Below are 13,802 nucleotides of genomic sequence, written 5' to 3'. Positions count from 1 at the left end.
AGGAAGTGACAGGAGGAGGAAGGGCCCTGTGGTGTACCCTGGAGGGATGGCAAAGATTCACAGCTCAATCTAGGTGATGCTGGCTCTACTTCTTCCAATCAACAACTTTCAGAAATGCCACCAACAACGTAGGGAGCAATCAAGATGTTTTGGTTGGTACCAACTCCTGGCCTGATGGTGTGAGTTTATTTTCATAGTGAAGAATTATATTTCCTCTCTCTTAAATATTTCTAAATGTTGTGACTATTTTATAAGTCTAAAAAGTCAAAAGTACTTTAAATTCTTCAAGCAAAGGATTTTTAAGACTACACAAAATGGGGAAATTCCCTGGCAGTCAAGTGGTTAGGACTCTGTGCTTTCACTGTGGAGGGTACAGGTTCAGTCCTTGGTTGGGGAATTAAGATCCCACAAGACGTGCAGTGCGGCCAAAAAATAAATAAATAAATAAAAACCACTGACAAGAATACACAAAATGGCATATTACATTCCTCCAAGCTCTTACCAAAAAAAGCAAATACAATTTATTAAAAGATGTATGTCGTATTCTATCCCATTGTCATTCCGAAAGGAGGGAGAAAAGCAGGGAATTTGAGGTTTGATAGTTTGTCTTTATAAATTCCTACTCTGCTTATTATTGGATGATTAAAAAGTCTGAGCATCAGTAATTTTACTTAGAAAAATCAGCATAATAACAATACTATCATTATTATTATTATTATAGCAACTTTAAAGGATTATTGTGAAAATGAAATGTTACATACTTTTAAAATTGGAAAGCCCTAATTGAAAGTTAGTTACTACCATCTATAGAGAAGAAAAGAGTAAATTCACCAACCCATCTGGAAAAGGTTTGTGTTTTGTACAGGTTGTTGCTAGGGTGGGATGCAGGCAAAAATTCTGAAAACACTGAGATGAGAAGTGACCTAGTTTGAATAACTTCCTTATCTGCAGTTCTCTCTTTCCAATTATGTCTCCCAAACTTCCTCCCGTCTTGAGCATAGTTCTATGTGCTTCATAAACAGGGAGATATTGCTGTCAAAAACTCAAAATTGTGTCAGAGAAAATCCTCCTGCCATCTCATATCCTTCCAACGCCATTTCCTTGGAGCTCACGCACATTTTCCTGGCAAGATGTTTATTATGCAGAGGTTGCTTTGCACTTTCCTTCAACTTCTGCTCACCTGCAGGTTAAACTGTGCCTTTATTTCAGGATATAGGAAAAGCTTTGAAGAATGAAAAATTGGAATCAATTGTGGATAAACTTCTGGAATTAGGCTTTGACGTATCATCTCCATCACAGTTGATTGTAAATGATTCATCACTTTCTCACTCGTATTACTGTTAAAAATACTGGAGCCCTGAGTTTCTAAATTAATAAAACCCCTTATAGACAGCACAATATTCCTTAATAACTTATTCCAGACATATATCCATTGTATGAACGTATATTGGATCACATTATTAAATGGATCACAATACTGCATTTCTACCCATAGAGTCAGAATTATCTATGCCTCTGTAAATCAAGAGTACTGTGAGGTTTTCTTTGGCTAATTCAGAGGGAGGAGGTAAAAAAAAAACTGGGATAGGAGACAAGAAGGTATAATACTCAAAAGAAAGATGGCTTTAGATTTGGAGAAAAGAGGTCTGTTATTTAAAGAACTGTGTCTCCTTAAAATCATGCACTACCATAACTATGAAAATTATAGTTTTGGGATTGAATTGGGCAGCATATGGACAAAAGAATTAGATGTTCTTTAAAATCTTCATTTTCATCTTGATATTATAGAGGTAAGCAGTTAGCCTTAGTAATCCTGCAAGCTAAGAATTCTGAACCTTTTCTGAAGGGAGATAGTCAAGAATACTTCTGAAATTCTGATAAAGATTCCTCTTCCAAGACGATAAATACAAAATTTTGCTCAACAATTCCAGGCGTTTCATGGATTGTCTGGACTCCATATTACAAGTATCTGAAGTACTTCTGTACCTTCTGAATTTACCCCTTTCTTAGCTGTTTTTCACATGAATAATGGACATATTAACAATGGAGAATCTCCTGACGTAGGAAGCCATATGTCCTAAATAGTATGTGGTATTATTTATGTGATTAATAGTATTGATAAATAATATAGTTACATATGATAAATAGTAACTTTTTGTTTCCAAAAGTGTTTAGTCCTGAATAGACAATAGATGATAGAGACATCATCCTTTTATTAATCTTTCAAATATTGTCAAGTTAAAAAAACTATTTTCTGGAAAAGATTCCCCAACTCTTTGCTTTCCAGAAAGAATCTATATCTTTACATCTGTCTGTTTATTTAACTGTCAATCATCACTGCAACAAACTCTTTCTTAGAGAAGAAACAAGTAAAATCAACCTGAGAGAAAATACCAATTAGAAAAATCCTGGATAAAGAAAGAGCCAAAGAATATAGTAACTCCTTTTTTTTTTTTTGACTTATTTTATTTGTTATTTTATTTTTTAAACATCTTTATTGGAGTATAGTTCCTTTACAATGGTGTGTTAGTTTCTGCTTTATAACAAAGTGAATCAGATATACATATACATATATCCCCATATCTCCTCCCTCTTGCTGTTTATGGAAAATGGGTCAGGAGTAAAACCCTTCCATAAGAAACAAATTTTCCATGCAGATGAAACCTTGGTTTTATTCTTAGAGTACAGTATTCTATTATTTTTGAATAATGTTGGAAGATTTAATATGCCAGTGTTTCTTCCCCATTTTATTGAGAATTAAGATACACCACGACTCTTTAAAAAGATACATTAAAAACACATAAAGATATTTTATCAACAGTTTTTATTTAATTAAATCAACTTTTTTGAAATAATGTTATCTTAATCAGAAACAAATAGTTGAATAAATTCATACTCTTCTTTGTTAACAATTTTCAAAATTTTTTCTTAATATAAAAAATCAAAAGCAACTTACAGTCAAACTTCGAAAATTAATTTCAAACAACTGAAAATTGTAAAAAGGCATATATTTTGTTCTCTTTGATAACATCACCAAGTAAATTATGGTATTAAAATACCTAGGTCAAGGACTTTACTTATGTCACAAAGCCTCCTCCTGTTACGTCCCAAAGAACCAAAAAAGAAAATAATTACATATGGGCAGATTATATACGTGAGAATATCGTATACTTGTAATTTAAAAGGAGTCTCCAAGGTGACTGCTTTACATAAGAAAATAGCCCACAAAACATAAAATTTATAAGTGGACTGTTCTGCATTTTTGTAGAGTAAATGTTTCATTTTCAGAATTATAGATGTAGAAAATCATATGTCCCGGCTGATGAAAGACCAGTAAACTTTCACATGTTTTGTAAAAACTTAAATGCTGGAGACCAATACTCACAAAATTTAATGATCTTTCTGCTAATGTCTTTAAAAAAATAATAAGGAAAAGAAACAAAACGTATACAACTTAAGTGTAGTATTTCCAAATTCTTAAAAAAGGAGAGTGCATAAAATCACCTGTTTTACATTTTTAGTTTGCTTATATTTGTTAAAATTCATTCTATTCACAGGAATAAATGGAAATATGAAAGAAATACTGATGTGCCTGGCCCATCTTGTCACACATTGTTTTGAAGGAAGCCAGTTCTGTTTGGGAAATGACAACAAGGTAAAATAAGAATGGGACTGTTTTTTTTTAACATTTATAAAACAAAAAAGAAAAAAAAAACGGGGGGGTTGGGCAACAAAAATCATTAACGACCCACTTTCTTTTAAATACGTTTTACCATTAAACTTGAGGACTTTGTGCAACTGAGTGCTTGATCAGTATCCACAATGTATACCTTACAAATGAGTTACATCCTAGGTTTCTCTTTCATTATTTGGAATTCAGCACATCTTCTCTTAGAATCAGATATTCCACTGGGTGGGAGGATTCCCTGGCTGGCTCACAAAATTCACAGTAACCCACAATTTAGCTTGCTTTATGTGAGTAGTGTTTAAATGACAATCAACTATCATGTAAAATACTTTCTATAGAAAAATGCATTCTCTAACCCATCTCAGGCTTTCAGAGGTACTTCTACCACTGGGACCATAGGTGTAGCTGGGGGATGAAGGGAGGAGGAAAGGACAGGGTAGTTAATTATGACCACCATGAACTCCTAAATTCCCTAGTATTGTTTAAAAAGATAACATCGTAACTCTCACACAAATGTACAATGAACTCGTGTCAAAGATTTTGTTAACTCATTAATTAGTGAGCCAACAAGTAGGATGTTACCATAGGGTCAAATAATTCAAGGAACCACACATATATGGACCACAAGGAATGCTGAGATGAATTTACACAGAAATGCAAAAGGCTCTATCCATATGGCAATTATCAGTTACATTCCACCAGACCCAATTAATTTGCTTTCTTACAGATAAGAATCATTTTCATTATTATCAGTTTTCTACAACTTGCAGAATTATAAAGAAGTTTAAAAACAGTGAAAAGGGATATGACCACAAGAATGCATTAGATAGGACATGCAGTAACTTCTCTTTTATCTATTTAAAGAGTTTCACAATTTTTCCCAACAATACTATAACAGTAGTCCTTTCAAGATTGACATATCCTGATATTGTGGACTGGGGAGGAAATACTGAATTCCAGATAGCGATTCCCACACTATCTGTTAATAAAGTCTATACCAGGGCTGTACAAAAAATATATAATGCAAACCGCAAATGCAACCATATATGGCATTTTTAATTTTCTGGAAACCACCAGGGGGTGGTTTCCAGGGGGGTGGCCACCCCATACCACATTTTAAAAAATCAAGTACAATTAATTTTAATAAAATATTTAAACAAACATATGCAAAATATCATTTCAACATGTAATCATATGAAAGAATTATTAATAAGGTATCTTAGATTCTTTTTTTCATTCTAGGTTTTCAAAAGCCAGTGTATGTTTTGCACTCACAGCATATCTTAATTCAGACTAGCCTCATTTCAGATGCTTTACTAGCCACATGTGGCCCATGGCTAGGACAGGGCTATATAAATCAAACATTCGTGAGCTAGCTAAGTTTTGCATTGCTTGACATATTAATTAAAATATTTAGGTCTGTCCCAGCCCTTCCATGCCCATACCATTACTTTCAAGGTAGCCAGATTGCCAGATTTCCTCATGTGGGAATGAAGCATGATCAGTGCCCAAGGAAACTATAATTTGAAATGTTTGTCTAGTGTGGCCCCATGAATTTCCTCATTAGCAGTCTGCACCATTGTCTTTTCCCAGGGAGACCATACATACCCCTGTGATGTGAGAGAGAGAGCGATGAGCACACAGGGACGTGGTGGGAACCATGATAATAAACGTAATATTGCTTTGCCTGTCACCTGAGTATGACAGCACCTGTCAAAACATTAACTTTTTCATTTTCATTTCACCCTTGTGAGGTAAAGAAAGGAGGGACATTTCTCATAATCCCTCTTTCACTGCAGAAAGGCAAGAGAAATCTTTCTTCTTAGCAAGGGAGTATAAGGTGTATCCACTCAGCCTCTTGTGTATTGCACAGGCCTCAACTGGGCACAAATAGATCCAATTCAGAGTCCTGCCTCTAGGAGGGAGAAAGGACCCTCTCCACAGCAGGGCCGCCAGAGCATCCTGCTGGATACAACAAAACATCACCAGTGTCAGGCAGGGGCTGAGGAAGAGGGAAACAGAAGAGAACCTGCTCCACTGCTGAGCCAGAGCAGGGAGGGCACTGGGAACCTCCCTCTTGAAACCAGCATGCTCAGAATCTCTATACATTTATTTACTTCTCTTTGTGGGCCCTCCTCCCCGCAGGGATTTCTGAGAAAAGGATGAAAGTCCCATGGTCAGACAACCCACTGGGATCCCTGATAAAAAATTTATTTCAGATAATTCTGGAGTAACACTTACTATATTCTGGTGTTTTATATAATCTGAACTAGGAGAATAAACCATAGGACTGTGTATATGTGTGTGTGTGTGTGTGTGTGTGTGTGTGTGTGTGTGTGTGTGTGTAAGAGAGAGAGAAAATAGCTAAAGGCTGCCCTGAGATCCAACATCTTTCCTTCCTCCTCATTATCTTAGGACCTCAGGGACTAAAATCAGTGTTCCAGGGACTAGTAGCCCCAAAATAGCCTTTCACACCCCTCCCCTCATCCCTTTCTTGAATTTTCAAAAGAATATACAAGCCATTCTGCTCCCCACCCATTCAATCAACTGTTTTGACTTCTGGTGGCCGCCATTTGCAATCGTCACTTCATATGCATGAATGGCACTTTTACACCTGGGCGACAGTCATCCATTCAACTGGCAAGGGTTCATCTGTATTTAACATTAGCTGCTCAATAATAACCTATTGAAGGACTAGGCCTGGTAATGTTTGTATAAGGAGGGGAGCCGTTAAGAAAAGACTACATGTGCTGAATTCAAGAAGGGGGCTATTTCTTTCCTACTATAAACAGAAATGATTATAAAACCAGAACCCAGAAAGAGTTCCTCACCCTTCACTTTGGCGTGAGGGGGTTTCGTTTCTCTGCAAAGGCCTACTCTCTGAGTGCTGATTCCCCAGGTTTTTACTGCATTCCAGGGAGGGAGATGGAAACCAAAGCAAACAAAGTGCCCCCAAAGGACCCTCTCCTCCCTCCAAAAAGCTTCTATTTTTAATTCTCTGCAGCTTTTAAAACAGTGGAATGGGAAGGTTTCAACAGTCAGTGGTGGAAGAGAATTCCTGCTTTCTCTAAGGATGCCCAGTTTAGATAATCCCTGCTGGCAGCGGAATCCCAGGGCCAGGGCTGGGCAAAGGGGTTTTCTTGGCATTTTCTTTTCAGCACATTTTGTCATCTCAAAGTAACTTTTAACAACTGTGCTTTCCTCTCTGCACGGGAGCAGAAAGCATGTTTTGAGCTGGCGGCAAAATGTACCTAGTTTTCCCTCTGAGCGTCTGTCTCTAATGTTAAAAACACATTTTACTGGTGCTTGGTACTTTGTATGGGCACTTGACTTTAAACCAGGAATCCCTGAGCTCTTTGTGGGATTTCTCATATCCACCCCACATCCACCCCACACGGTGGGTGGCAAATAGTGACCCCAACTTTTTTGTCAGGTGGGGAAACAGGGCAGACCCATAGAACGTGGCAAGTAGTTTTCCCAAGCCTGTATGGCGAATGTTAGCAGCAAAAGTAAACATTTTTTGCATGGCTCTGTCTGGTTTGTGGCCTCATGGCTACTGCCTCCCAAACACAGATTACAGGGTATCATCCGTAGGCATCAGATGTGCATTTGTTGACCAGCTGCCAAGACATTCATCTGGCAGACATTTCTTAAACTCCAGCCACATGCCACGCACTCTGACTCGCAGAAGCCTGCTCTGCTCCCACATAGGTCTCCTGAGGTTGAAGCAGCATTGGACACGCCTGAACACAGGGACCAGAAGGAAGAGCAGAATTTCTTAAAATTTCCTCTACTTCATCCCAAGCTGCCTTTGCAGAGCTGTCTGTGTGCACGCAGGGCTCACTTTCAGAAAGGCATATTCAAGGCAATTGGCTGTAGAAAGTACTAGACCCAAATATCCTCTCAGGGTTCTTAAGGACAGGACTTGAAGCTTGGGAAGGAAGTGCCAAATGACCTGCAGGCGTGAAGGTGAGGAGAAGGGCTCCAACATAGTGGAGAGCTAGGCAGCCCAGATTTCAAAGCTATTTCTACCTCCTAATGTTACAGCCATTAAATCAAGAATTTAGTTCTTTAGCCAAAATGCCCCGTATCCTAATAGTGTTCTTACTTGGCAAAATGCTGCCTATAAATACCTCCTGCTCTTTCCTCTTCTCTCCAGCTTTCAGAGTTCAACCAAAGCCCATTTTATATTAAATAGGAAAAAAGCAGTAGAAACTAAAAGAACTAATGTGTCTGGGCTCATCCCTTGTCGCATCATTTCATATCAACTTTGAATCCAAGGAAGCCTAATAGTAATTCAGCCATGAAACTGCTGCATAAACTGGGGGAGATTTGGAGCATATGTTTTCAATTCATTTACATTTGACTCATCACAATAGGCTGCTTTTTTTTTTTTTTAAGTTCTATTTGATGTTTAAGAAAATATTTCACCCTTTTAAAATAAACCTTTTAGAGTCTTTCTCCATTCACAACAGGACGCTGCAGAAGGCTAAGAGAATTAGGAACTCAAAGGCAGGAAGGTTCAGGGACGGTTCAAAATTCAGAGCCATGAATCCAGAGAGGGTTCAAAAGTTGGCAAAGTGAACCCTCTCATCCCTACCCACAAATAATAAATAACAATCACAACAAGGAAAAGGAGAAAGGGGAAAGCCACTGGAAAGCCATAACTTATCCCGTCTCCAGCCTTACAGCTCTCTCCAATTTTAAAGCAGGAGTTCTTCGGAGAACTTAGGTAGTGCTGCCTGCAGGGAGCTGAGATGGTCTTCTGTCGTAAATTACCTTGCTGGGGATAAGTTTTTCTGCAGGTCCAACAGACAGGCAGCTCTGCAAGACCCATCACCCAGCTCCGTGCTTCTTAAATTATCCTTCATCTGGTCGTGACATCTGAAAACCTACAGGGAAAATGATCACCCCCAAATCTGACCTTCCCATACCACTAGGTCTTTTTTTAATAAAGAACTACACCACAAGAGATAGACACAATAGCATTCGATTTGCAAACAAAAATAGGAGGAAAAATAGAGCTGTCTATGTACTTCTTCGAATAAATAGTACAATTGTTTTCAAACTTGTCCATACTAAAGGTTTTTTTTCATTGCAATGTGACCCTAAGTCCTTTTCCCAACTAAGATAGCCATAGTGACACGAAAATCATTAGAAACGAGGACTGGAGGGAGCCTTAACTTTTCCCCTTCGTTCTCACTTTACAATCAACAGCCTTGCTGCAGCCTTCCAACCGTATTCAGACGCGTACACACACAGACAGACACATGCACGCAAACATCTGAGGACCTAGAATATTTGAGTAAATGGCTGCAGTAGGTTGAAATGTGATCAAGACCTGAGAGCAGGTAGCAGGCCAAGAGAAATAGCTCCTAGCCATAAAAAATGCCTTAATCAATCAGTAACTCTTCCGTATGTCGCCTGACGTGTTTAATCTGTCTGCTTTGACGGGATTGTGGCAAGTGGAGCTGGCCGCTGGCAAAAGTAGAATGGGCCTTTGTGAAGTAGGGCCGGCCGTCAGGCTTGGGAGAGCACGGTGAAGGGCTACACAGAGTAGGCGTCTTATAAGTGCCTGTGGGCCAGCTTCTTGTGATGGAGGCTCCAAAAGAAGGAAGCAAAGATTTCAGACGTTACAGGTTCAAAACACATCAAGTCAACGGGCAGACACAGTAACAGTCATGTCGTCCAAGAAATTTAACAACTTCTTCCTTCATTTGCTTCTCCCTGGAATTCAGCCTCTGTCATAAACGCTGAGAAATGAGATAGACCTATTCACTTCCACTTTAGTGTTTTAATTCTGGAACTCAGATTTACACCCGAGAGAGGAAAATGTATTCTTTGCAATGTCTGAATCTTCTGAACAGGGGGAAGCCAGTGGATTTTTTAGCGTCAGGCTGGCTAACCTTGGATCTGGTCATACAGTTTGTTGTGAAGGAAAGAGCTTTTTACCAGAAGAAGGAACACACCTTGATCCTGCCAACAAAATGGCTTTTAAATACCTCCACTTTACTTCAGAAAGAGAATCATGGTTACTACCTGTGAAGCCCAGTGCTCCTTCCCTTGCACCTTCTGGGACACCCTAGTCACCCTGATCACCTTGGCATTGAGAGGAGATTATCTCCACTTCCAAGTCTTTATGTAAAGTGATCATTTAATCCTGCCATGCAAAGTAGGAATAAGCTATCCCCAGTTTTGCAGATGAATAAACTGAGATGTGGACAGAGATCAAGTCATTATCCCAGAGTTACCTAGTGGCAAGGCCTCCACTCAAATCCAGGCCACCCACTCAGCCAACCTGCGTGTGAGACAAATTCCCTCAGAGATGTTTTCGACAAGATTATTTAAGGCAAGTGACTATTCAGTTTCCCACTGATGTGTATTTTTGTGTGTGTGTGTGTGTGTGTGTATATATATATATATATATACCTTAATTCTTTATTTTTGCTCATTTCCTTTTTTCTATTTTAATACAATTGAAGCATAATACACAAATATTCAGCTCCATGTATTTTCACAAGAAGCCTGGACCCAGCATCTGGATCAAGAAACAGATTATTTCCAACCCACAAGCCTCTCTTGTGCCTTCCTTCAAGTCATTACTCTCCCATCCCCCCAAACATTATACTCCTTTATACCCCTGTCTCCTTTATAGCCAGGGGCGAGGTGTGTGTGTGTGTGTGTGTGTGTGTGTGTGTGTGTGTGTGTGTGTGGAGTATTTGGTTATGAGCATGTATTTTGGAAATAGGCTGCTTGGGTTGAAATCCTGCTATACGTTTTACAAACTGTACATCCTTGGGCAAGTTACTTAACTCCCCTATGACTCAGTTTTCTCAACTTTAAAATGGGAATATTAACAGAACCTACCTCACAAGGTCGTGATGAAGATTAAATGCTACAGTACATCTAAAGAGCTTAGATCAAGGTAAATAGAAAAGCTCAGGGTAAGTCAGAAAACACCAGCTATTATTTATGCTGGGACATTTCTCCCCCTCTCAGAGACTGTCTATGAAAGACCAAGAAGGTACAAAGATAGTAGAGCAAGGGGGATGGCAAGGGAGAGGAAGAGAGAGGAATTCCAACCAAGCATGTGCTGTCTGCCAGCATAAGAAACAGACCCATCTCTAGGTTAGGGAGAGAATCAGAGCTGAACAGATGGAGGGAGAGCTAAAGCAGTCAGTTCTCCAGTCATACAGAATCAAGTGTTCAGAGTAAAACTGTGATTTGAAACATTATGTATTTTCTCTTCCATTCTATTTATGCTTCCTACATGTGCAAATATACATGCCAAAGATGAATAAGCAGGAATGCTTTTTGAGACCATCCATGAACTTTCCATGACTCCTAATAGTCTAGAATTGAATGCATATTTTTAAGTTTCCAACAATATAAAAACAATGAGTGTGAGCTTTTTTTTCTGCCCAATTCACAATTTAATTCCCGACATAACTTTTTAGGTAGAATAGATTCAGATATTTTTCCATGTCACATTTCTTTATATTTTTGCACCACTTGAAACATTTTTTACCCATTTAATTTAGAACTTCTCAAAATCATCTACCGTGTAAATCGAAAGTAAATAGCTCGTTTAAAGCATAGGTTCCGAGAAACCAGAAGCTTCAAAAAAAAAAAACCAAAACCCATAAGGTTGAGAACTTGCTGGGCAAGTTTCCTTTTTTTCCCATCCCAAAGAATGCATTTACTGAGACAGCTATATATTTTATGAAATACTTAACGAAGTCATTGTTTAAAAAAGAAAAGAGAAAGAAGAATAAATATGTTTCAAGTAATATTAAAAATGACAAGCATATAATAGCAATTTAAATAATGAATTGACTACAATAAAGAATTAACACCGCTTACGTTTCCAACAAGTATGAAATAGATCGAGGCCTGATATATTGATTTGTTAAGTTTTAATTGGGTTTAGAAAAACTCAAAATTGATAGGGAAAGAGGCATGAGCTTGATTCCATCTGTCTGTCTCTCTCTTTCTCTCTCTCTCTCTCTCTCTCTCTCTCTCTCGCCATTACCCTCCCTCTCTTGCTTCTCCAAGTTTTCTTTTCATACTTGATTTTGAGGTAAGCAGACCAGAGATAACTATTAAACTCTTAACGCTGCACACTTTCCAGTTCTAGACCTTTTTAACACAGCAGAGATAATGTTACTTACAGAGCTTTTCAACAGCGTGGCCACTGGCTAGCCAAGCCCTCTGAAAGGAACAAAACGCTTCCTTCCTGGGTGGCTGGCTGTGAGCTGGAACAGTACATGATATTCAAGATAAGAAAACGGAAGTTCCAAGCACTGAGCGTGTGTGGTTTAACCAAATGAGGTAAAATAAGAAATGGAAGGACAGCGAGAAGCTGCCTTATTTGCAGCACCGTGTTAGAGCCAGTACAGGGATTTGGAGTTGGATGCATCTTGATTGAGAAATTGTAAGTGGGAAGACCTTGTCCCTGCTCCTTAGCTCTGCATAGATATAAATATGAGATGAGGCAGCTTTGTTACCTTTTAGGGATATCATAAATTCCAAAGAGATCGCTATAAAGTGATTCTTAATGCCCTTGAGCTTGCTTTGAAAGATAAAGTAAATTGAGTTTATAAATTCCAGAGTGCAGCGGCTGAAGATTGTGTCCACTCATTTCTAAAACCAGGGATTACAGTTTGAGCCCTTGGATCCCTCCAACCTTTTAGACAACTGGGCTCACTCTGAACAGGATACTGGCCATCATCTCAGCCATGACACCTGGTCTGTAGACTTTAACTCAGGCTGACCCACCCATGGACCACATGACCAACTTCTGTCCAGAAACAAGCTCTGGTCATCACAGCCTTCTTCTGAACCTCAGGTTTCTCATCTGTAAAATGGGGATGATAACAATATTAACTCCTGCCACATGGGGGTATTTCTGCTTAGCCTGCTACGACCTATAGGTGAGCAGGGTAATAGACAGACCTGGTCATAATTAGCCCTGTGACCCTCAGCAAGCTGGTTACTTCATGCTCTGGTTCTCCATTTCCTCATCTTTAATACGAGAAGAACAAGACCCACTTCATAGTGAGTTCAACAGCATAAAACTCAATAAATTATCATTTCTGACTTGGCTTCTCTTGTTTTGCCTCGAATTTTTAGTCTCTTTCTTGTTCATGGGAATCCAACAGGAGCCAGTGATGCCCCGGCTTTATCCTTGGCTCACTTCCATGGACACAACTTAAATTCTCCCCCTTGTAAGTCAAGGGGTTCCCATCAACTTAAGTACCACCTGTCTGGCTGAAGCTCACATGGGACTGCTAGTCCCACATCAGGGGAAGGTAGGGTGGGAGTGTGGACTGACCCCAGTCAGGGTGCTGTCCCGTCTCCACATTCTACTCAGCCTCTTCTCTCAGGAAGCCATTGCTAAGTAAACAAAATGGTCATCTCCTCAGTCCCCAGACACCCCTCCTTGACTCATTCCTTATGCTATCTTCTGGGGTGGTGCCTTCCAATTGGTTTTTCTAGTACTCCTTTCAGTAAAACATTTTTGAGTGCACACATCAGTGTATGTTTACATATTTATAAATTTTATGCATGTGATACTCTGCTGATATATTTTATGCATTCTGAAAACACATACACACCACACAGAAATTTTTAAAGAATGAGATAAAAAGTAAGTAGATAAAGGAATTCAATCATTTCCTTTGTGTACCCCAACAGATCACCTGAGGCTCCCTCTGCTGCTGTCCAGCCTCCCTGGCCCTGTGAGAAGAGTATCCTCCCTTGGGATCCTGGACATCCCACCTTTGAGAGAGATTTATATACACGGTAACGAAGAGCAGGTAGGCTGACCAGAATAAGCCTCCACTGTTAGCACAAGAGCATTACCCCAAGCCAGGCTCAGCTTCGTGGGTATGGAACCTGTGCAGTCGGACAGGACCCCATACTCAGAAGGGCCCCGGGCTTGATTAAACTGCAGCTGTCGCCATCTTGAAATTCTCAAAAATTTTATCCTTTAACTTGTGAGGTCCAGTGGGACAAGGGAGCATGCGTGTGAGCAGAAGAGATATGTACAGTACAGCATGCTCCCCCACCCCCGTGCTGCCCCACTCACATATAGCTTTAGCAATGCCTCACA

The 13,802-nt window shown here is 39.4% G+C and overlaps 1 long non-coding RNA gene across 1 annotated transcript in view; it reads left to right on the top strand.

The window, feature by feature from the left end:
• LOC309827336 overlaps positions 1-13,399 on the top strand; it is a 95,220-nt gene extending 81,821 nt beyond the window's left edge. Inside the window, exons 3-4 of the long non-coding RNA XR_014297210.1 lie at positions 3,558-3,655; positions 13,385-13,399. This is a non-coding gene — a long non-coding RNA (uncharacterized lncRNA). The remainder of the gene's footprint in view (positions 1-3,557; positions 3,656-13,384) is intronic.
• The last annotated feature ends 403 nt before the right edge of the window (positions 13,400-13,802 follow it).

This window comes from Grampus griseus (genome assembly GCF_964374135.1).
Source record: "Grampus griseus genome assembly, chromosome: 9".
Taxonomy (NCBI): Eukaryota; Metazoa; Chordata; class Mammalia; order Artiodactyla; family Delphinidae; genus Grampus; species Grampus griseus.
Note: the sequence above shows the minus strand (reverse complement) of the source record. Positions and strands in the feature narration are given on the sequence as shown.